Raw genomic sequence first — 9,049 nt, 5'->3', positions numbered from 1 at the left:
GAATGTAGAAGAATGGACGATTTCCTGGAAACACACAGCCCCCCAAGATTCAACTTACACACTGACTGCTAGTCTCAGGTAGAGCTACAACCTTCTTCGTTTACAAAAAAAAAAAAAAGACAGAGAGAGAGAGAGCAAGCTTTTGTCTCAGTACTCTAATGAGGAATCCTGTAATTGATCAGAGTACCATTCTTTTTTTAATTTTTACTTTTTTGAGACAGAGCCTCACTTTGTTGTCTTGAGTAGAGTGCCATGGCCTCATAGCCTACAGCAACCTCAAACTCTTGGGCTCAAACAATCCTCTGGTCTCAGCCTCCCGAACAGCTGGGACTATAGGTTGTTTTTGTTTTTTGTTTTTTTTTTCCCAGCTCAGCCAGTCTTTTTTTTTTTTTTTTTTATCCCTATTTTTAGTAGAGACGGGGGTCTCACTCTTGCTCAGGCTAGTCTTGAACTCCTAAGCTCAAGCAATCTACCCTTCATGGCCTCTCCGAGTGCTGGGATTACAGGTATGAGCCGTCACACCTGGCCCACAGTACTGTTCCTTAAAACACACAGGTGACCCAGTGGGTCTGAAGATATGCTCTACAGTCATTGGCTTAATCCATCCTAAGACCCTGAATCTGATGGATGGGCCTGAGGATAATATTCAGCTTTCTTCTAAGTATATAGAGTAACAGGGGGAGAAGTGGATCCTCAAAATAAAGTCTAAGTGATGAGCAAAAGGAAGCATAGACTAGGTGCTGGGAGGCAACTGGCTGTGCACGTCACACCTGCAGCAGAATGGCAGTGAGAGTCTCACAGGCCTCACTGCACGATGGGAAAAATCAATTCAAGGATCTGCCGAGACAGATTTGAAGCCTAGAATTCTATACCCAGCTACATTATTATTCAAGAGTGAGGCTGAAGTAAAGATGCTTTCACACATGGAAAGAATGAAGTTTGCTAACCAAAACTTCTAACTGAAATATTACTGGAAAATGTACTCCAGTCAAAAGAATGTTTAAAGAAAGGGAGATTGTGGAACACAAGCAGTAACAAGGAATAGGCAAAGCTTAGTTAAAACAAACCAACTGCAACCTGTTATTAAAATCCCAGACGAGCCCATAGAAGTGGCAGTAGAAAGAAGGATAAGTTAGATTGCCATGATCCTTATTCATAGGCAGGATGTGGATAACTATTCACTTAGCTATTGAAAGAACATATCCAGGCCAGGCGTGGTGGCTCACGCCTGTAGTCCCAGAACTGTGGGAGGCCGAGGCGGGTGGATTGCCTGAGCTCAGAGGTTCAAAACCCATATGAGCAGCAGTCAGCCAGAGTAAGACCCCGTCTCTACCAACAACATCAAAAAAAAAAAAAAAAAAAAACAGCCAGCACCGCAGGAGAAAGAAGAAAATCAACAAAAAAGGAGTACTTCAAACAAAGATGAACAAGCACATTGAAATTAAAAATAAAAAAAAAAAGAAAGAACATATCTAAATATGTGTGCTTAAAAGTTAAGAAAATTACCCCATGTGCAATGCAGTCCTGTGGACAGTGTGTACCCACATTTTTGGCCCAAACTTTCAGGGAAAAAAAAAATCTTTTAATTTTTTTTTTTTTTTTTTTTTGCAGTTTTTGGCAGGAACTGGGTTTGAACCCGCCACCTCCAGCATATGGGGCCGGCGCCCTACTCCTTTGAGCCACAGGCGCCACCCAAATCTTTAATTTTTTTTTTTTTGTAGAGACAGAGTCTCACTTTATGGCCCTCGGTAGAGTGCCGTGGCCTCACACAGCTCACAGCAACCTCCAACTCCTGGGCTGAAGCGATTCTCTTGCCTCAGCCTCCCAAGTAGCTGGGACTACAGGCACCTGCCACAACACCCGGCTATTTTTTGGTTGCAGTTTGGCCGGGGCCGGGTTTGAACCCACCACCCTTGGTATATGCGGCCGGCGCCTTACCGACTGAGCCACAGGCGCCGCCCCAAATCTTTAAATTTTTTAAACCAAATTTTTACTTGTTTATATTTATATATTGGTTTTTAATATTATAAAGGGGTTTTAGCATTTATTTGAACATATTATGGTACAAGAAATTTCATGTAACAAATAATTACAAAACAGCAGAATAGATACAAGGTACACAAAATTTTATGTACCAGTAACAAGTAATACTACCCAGGTATAATGCACATCCTTATTTTTTCCTTCAAAAATCTGGGCAAAAAATGCACATTCTACACAGCAAATATGGTAGATTTGGAATTTCCCAATGGGCTTGTGGTAGAAGGGCGGGAAAGCCGCTCCCATTCTTTACTGGAGTTGCAAAGTGAGTTCCACATTGAGTCAAGAGCTCTTGGTCATCTTGGTAATACTGAGTTGGATGCTCGAAGCTGCAGGAAAAAGACCCAAACTTTCAGGAAAATGTTACTTCATTCAACAATTCAGGTGTGGCAGAAATTCTTCTAAAAAAAAGAGCAGTTGGTATAAACCCAACCTTTTATTCTTTAAATCTCCAACTCTAGAAAAACTGGAGACAACGTAACAAGCACCACAGGATACAACTGGCCAACAAGAACCGGCAGGGAAAAAAGGGAAATAATCCACTGACTGATAACTTTGCACTTTAGGGAACAACCTACCTTATCTACTATTTAACAATAACTAGAAAATCTGTGTCTGTATCTGAAAGTGGTATTTGTTAATAAATCTGTTAGTATTCACACAAATAACATGAAAGTGCCCAAGAATGATGACACGTATTTTGCGAATTTAAACACTTCGGACAGATATTTAAACTTTGAACAGACTTTTATGAGACTTTTTTTTTTTCTTACTCAAGACATTTCTTTGGAATTGCAAATTAAATTATGATTCACCAGTCTTATTGCTATCAGTTTTACAGATAGCATTGTGAAGCACAGTGATGAAATACAACTTTTAGATGCAGAGGCTCTTTGAGTGCTTATTAAAAACTTGAGTTAGAAGAGACATTCCAATTTCATATCACTATAATGTTGTTTAAGATTTGCTGCTGTGGAGCATTTTTATAAAAAGAAAAGAAAAATGGCTCCCTGTCTTGATGTCAGTCAAGCTTTCTTGTTTTTTAGGCTTTCTGTTTTCGCTATTTCATAGTAACAGAAGCCAAATCACAGTGACAGCCACAGAGGCAGTTAGTGAGGAAACTTCCTTTAAACGTGGAGTCCTTGACTTTAGAGTGCAGAGACAACAGACGCCTGACAGTGTAACAGAAGTGAAGGAACCCAAGTCTTGTGATTGTAGATTGTGATTCTTGTGATTGTAGTTTAAACAGGCTGTGGACATCTTTTAAAAATGTCTGCCTAGGTCCTCATAAACTCCTCCAGGGAGGAGTAAGTGGGATGGACCTCAAGTCAGCTTTCCAGGACAATGCACTGTTTTCCTAGCAACAAAGTCTCTCTGTAGGCTGAACATCTTCCTCCCAAGCTACAGAACGGGGAGAATTAATTAATAGGGACAGAACAAGTGGGGCAGATATAGAGACAAGAGCAGACACCAGAGTCAGAGAGGATGTGGACAGCTCTCCTGTTCCTAGACTCAATTTTTCTCTCTCTCTTTGAGACTCATTGGCATTTTTATCTTTAGTTTCAAGGATATATTTCTACATTCTGTGACATATTCCCCCTTTCTATGCAAATTGCCTTTAATTTGATACTTTGAAATAAAATCCCTCATGGAACAAGTCCATGACTCATTCTCCAATTCCACTGTAAGACTGGGACACAGAAACATGTCATTTTCATTCCACTAGTATTTATGAAGCACCTGTTATGAACCCAGTTCTGCTGTTGGAGCCTAGAATACAACAGTGAACAATGGAGCCAGTGTGCTTCCATTGGGTGTGCTACTACAGATTGGGGGGGGGGTCAGGAGACAGCTCTCTGGGAAGGAGATATTTGGGCAGAAAGCAGAAAGAATCAGTGGAATCGGCATCATTGAGGGCAGAAGCAATAACACATACAAAGGCTCTGGGGTGGGGATTGCTCAGCATTTGAAGAACAGAAGCTGGAGTGCTGAGGGTGGAGTGAGAAAAAAAAGGAGGGAGGGTGTGGGGGTGGACAGGAAGCCAGGAGCTGTGTCACGTAGGGCCTTGGATCTGGAGTTTAGTGTGCTGGAAAGTAGGACTTGGAGAAGGGTAGAGTCAATGTCCAATTAATGTTTTAAAGGAACGTTCTGGCAGGAGTGTAGAGAATTATTGGAACGGGAATGGGCAGAGGGAAAGTGGGATGGAAGAAGAAAGACCAGACGGGCTGCTCTTGAGGGATCCAGGCCACACAAAGCAGGATCTCATGAAGGTGACAGTGGCAAAGGAAGAACGAAGTGGGCAGATCCAGGATGTCTTCCAAAAATAGAGCTCACGGGATTTGCCATGGGTTGGCTGTGCTGTTTGAGAGGAAAAAAGGACTTGAGAATGATTCCAAGAATTTTGAATTTTGGCCCAAGTAACTGGCAAGATGCAGTTGCCATTTACTGCAAATAGGAAAGGCTTGGAGAGAAGCAGGGAAAACAAAGAACTGTATTTTTCACATACAAATATGAAAGTTGATTGTAGGGATCTAAAGACATCAAAGAAGCTATTGGATATACCAACCTGAACCCGGAAACAGAATAGATTTGGAGAGTCTATACATCAGCAACTCGATAGCCCTTACTATCACTGGATTAATGAAGTCGCCTGGAAAGTGCATTTAGACATGTAAGAGGTGCAAGGACTTAGTTCTGGGTACTCCAATATGTAAAATATGGATGAAGAGTAACATTCTATAAGTTGAACTAAGAAGAAAGGACTTCCTGTGAGGTGGGTAGAAGACTAGAGAACGCACCATCCTATGTTGTCAAGGAGGAGAGAGAAATCAGTGGTGTCTCTTGGAGCTGGGAGGCTGATGGAGTAAGACTAGAGACTGTCAGCCTTGGATTTGGTCAGTTGGTGGTTGGAACAAAAGCCTGCTTGGAGACAAAGAGAAGTTTAAATAAAGTGCAAAAACAGGCCAAACTAAACACTGCTGAAGGATGCGTCCATGGTAAATTATCATGATATATAAGGCAGGCGAATGTTGAGTATGAGATTTACCAGAATATTTATCTGGTAGGACGAAGCAGGTGGATTGAGGCATCACGGACAGCAGCCGTGACTGGGAACACTCCACCCAGGTTGGAGCATGTGCAGGTGCTCACTTTCTAAACCATCTCTCGATGGCTTCAAAAATAATTACCAAATAAAATAAAGTGAATGGGAAGCTAACATGGTTCTCATAACTTGAGAATCCTAAATTTGAGGGCAGGATCACAGATATCATTTTTATTACAAGTCTTCATAACAGATACATGTTGCATCTAATCTTTTCTAAGTACAGAATAAATCATAACGAAAATGAAAAAGGGCACCAGGAAGTAAAGACACATAATCCTCAAGTATACAAAACTCTTAAAGAACTTTGGTCTGAGAGGGAGCAGGGAACTTGGCAGTGACCAAAGGTGGAGGTGGCATGAAGAGTGATTGCTATAAAGACGGCGTGTCTGCATGTAGAAGGGGGAGTCGGGGGAGAAAAGGGGACGTTTATGTGGGGAGAGGATGGAGCTGACTGCACATTGTTGCCATTGGCCTTAGAGCTGAGCTGAGCCCCTTCACCCCCACCCCAAAAGGAAGGGGCACAGACAAAAGCACCGTGAGCACAGTTTCTCCTCAGCACCCAGGATCGCTCTGTACACATGTTAAGGGGTGCTGGGCTTCAGCTGCATGCTGAAATGCAATGGACACTTAGAAAAACACCAATGTCTTGGTCCTAACTCAAACCTGGGAACAGAGCTTTGGCATCAGTATTATTTAAAATCTTCCCAGGAAGTTGTAATGTGCCCACAAGGTTGAGAAATGAAGTTCTAGCTCCTGGAAATGAACTGAGTGAATAAAACAAGAGAGAGCTTTTTGGTAGTGAATGAGCCTGTCATACTTTGATATAGCAAAGTAAGCAGGAACCTGGGATCTGAATGGCTGTCTAGGGAATGGCCTCAGTCTCAAGCTAAGCTCCACCTTGATATGTCTGTAAATTCTCTTCTCTCTGTTCATCTTCTACGCCCAAGTCTGTTAGCCATAACATTTCATTAGCAGTCCTGGAACACTTTCTTTCGACAGAATATTTTCCCATGTGGAAGGGACACATATACTATCATACTCACAGGAGGAGAGTAAAGCTCATGGGAAAGAGAAGCAAATGGTTTCCTTGGCAGACACAATGGTCAAAGATAATGCATGCTTCATTTTCAGAGTTTCTCAGACCACTGAGCCTCGCCTCTCTTGTTCCCCCTCTTTCCTGCAGTGTCTCTTAAAGACTGCTGTAACACTTAGAACTAGGGGAATCCTTGGGAATATCTACACAGATGGTTTTCATCCTTTTTTTTTTTTCATTTAAGCCCCCAAACATTATATCTAAGCAATATTAAATGTCAACAGGAGAGCCTACAACACAGCTTCTCAAAGGGAAGAGAGTTGGGGCCTGAAGCTCAGCCCTTCCTTCTCACCTTTCTCTCTGCAGGGGGCCCTGGAGAGCACGGTGGCGTGGAAACCTAGGACCCTAGAGCACAGTCCCCAAACAGTACAGATCTCTAACTTGCAGATGAAGAAGTTGAAGTAAGAGAGATGGGAGGGTCTTGCTTAGAGACAACCAGTGAACAAACCAACCAGCAGGTGCTCCCAGAAAGCACCTGGGCCTTTTACCGTACCAGACCATCTGCATCCTTCATGGGACGCTCTTACCTGACTGGCTGGAATAAAACAGTTTTAAAATGTGATAAAAAGACTCCTCTGGATCTAATGTGTAGCTTACTAAATATGGTCCTGGAATTAGCTTTCTAGAGTTAGCAAATAAAATATACAGGACGCCAGTTAAATTTAAATTTCAGATAAACAAGAAAAAAAAGTGGTACGAATATGTACCTTCCAGTACTGGGGCCACAGGTATACCTTAAAAGTGATTCATCATCTACCTGAACTACAAATTTAACTGGACATCCTGTATTTTATCCAGCTACCTTACCTGGACTTGATCTGGAGAACACTGTTAATTCCACCACATTCTTATTAACTGAGTTGACAGTAAAAATCATTTCAACCCTTGTTTTGTTTTCTTTAGCAGGGAGGTTATTAGTAGAGAATTAAATAAGCAGACATTAATTAAATAAGCTCTGTTCCCAGGGTTTGCGTTAGGACTAAGACATTGGCGTTTTTCTAAGTTTCCATTGCATGGTGAAGAAAAGCATATGTGGCTTGCTTCCCTCTCTAACTTCTTCTGGAAACCAATATGGCATATTCCACAAGGAACCTGTTTTCTGGCCATGGCAGATACGTTAAATCTTTTCTAAGGTTTTGCAACAATTCCACGGAACACCAGTTGTGTGCAGGAATTCATGGATAAGAAGCTGCCAGGAATAATAGCAAGGACTGGAGACATAAAATAAGAAATTTAGATTCTAAGCATAGGTGGAGGTTCAGGTGAAACTGATCTCCAAATTCTCTCCAAAGTCCAGGCTCAATACCCAGGGGTTCTTATCAAAAATGAAGTTGCGGAGTCAAGTGCTAAACAAATTGCCAAGTACAAAGAGCTTGTAGCCAAGACATCACACTGGGAGAACATAAAGTTTGCTCGGCACAGGCAGACATCATCAGAATATTAAAATAGAGTAATGGACAAAAAAGAACTTCAAAAGTGGAACTTTATTCATATGACTCAGATGCTATATTATGTGAAAAACATCCCCTTGAACTTCTTCTGTGGTCTCTTAGGTGCCAATGCTAAGATTCCTGTTACTCTTATATCAGGAACCAGCGGCCTGGACAAACTGTGGGAAAAGTACAGGTCCCGCCTACCCCGGGATGACTTCTACCTGTATGTCACATCACCTCACCTCACTCAGATGCAGAACAACCTGGGGTTGAAGTATGATCGTTATGTCCTTCTGTCAACCATGGACATATCTGTTTTGTTGATGGCAGTGAAAATGGAGACCTGCTTTTGAATTTTTCACGGAAACTTGCAACTTCTGCACAAACACACCATGTGATCTCAAAGCAGAAATCCTGAAAGATCCTATAGGAGCCTGAATTTCGTATTAAGAAAGAGGCTTAGGTTCTTTTTAATAATACTTTCGAGTTTCATAGCGGTGGAGGCATAACTATTAATTATTTAAGAGTATCTTCAGCTAAGGCAGTTCTTAGTAATAAAAATAAAGCTGGGGGCATCAGCATACCAGATTTTAGTCTGTACTACAGAGCCATAGTGCTCAAGACAGCATGGTACTGGCACAAAAACAGAAACATAGACACTTGGAATCGAATTGAAAACCAAGAAATGAAACTAACATCTTACAACCACCTAATCTTCAATAAACCAAACAAGAACATACCTTGGGGGAAAGACTCCCTATTCAATAAATGGTGTTTGGAGAACTGGATGTCTACATGTAAAAGACTGAAACTGGACCCACACCTTTCCCCACTCACAAAAATTGAAATCCTCCAAGAAAGCATAGGAAAAACACTGGAAGATATTGGCCTGGGGAAAGACTTTATGAAGAAGACTGCCATGGCAATTGCAACAACAACAAAAATAAACAAATGGGACTTTATTAAACTGAAAAGCTTCTGTACAGCTAAGGAGACAATAACCAAAGCAAAGAGACAACATACACAATGGGAAAGGATATTTGCATATTTTCAATCAGACAAAAGCTTGATAACTAGGATCTATAGAGAACTCAAATTAATCCACATGAAAAAAGCCAACAATCCCATATATCAATGGGCAAGAGACATGAATAGAACCTTCTCTAAAGATGACAGACAAATGGCTAACAAACAGATGAAAAAATGTTCATCATCTCTATATATTAGAGAAATGCAAATCAAAACAACCCTGAGATATCATCTAACCCCAGTGAGAAGGGCCCACATCACAAAATCTCAAAACTGCAGATGCTGGCGTGAATGTGGAGAGAAGGGGACACTTTTACACCGCTGGTGGGACTGCAAACTAGTACAACC

General features: G+C 41.5%; 1 pseudogene; it reads left to right on the top strand.

Annotated features, from left to right (window-relative positions):
* Window positions 1–7,310: 7,310 nt before the first annotated feature.
* LOC128597291 (histamine N-methyltransferase-like) lies at window positions 7,311–8,181 on the top strand (annotated as a pseudogene).
* The last annotated feature ends 868 nt before the right edge of the window (window positions 8,182–9,049 follow it).

Source organism: Nycticebus coucang, chromosome 10 (assembly GCF_027406575.1).
Source record: "Nycticebus coucang isolate mNycCou1 chromosome 10, mNycCou1.pri, whole genome shotgun sequence".
Classification (NCBI taxonomy): domain Eukaryota; kingdom Metazoa; phylum Chordata; class Mammalia; order Primates; family Lorisidae; genus Nycticebus; species Nycticebus coucang.
The sequence above is the reverse complement of the archived record's forward strand: the minus strand, read 5'-3'. Positions and strand labels throughout refer to the sequence as shown.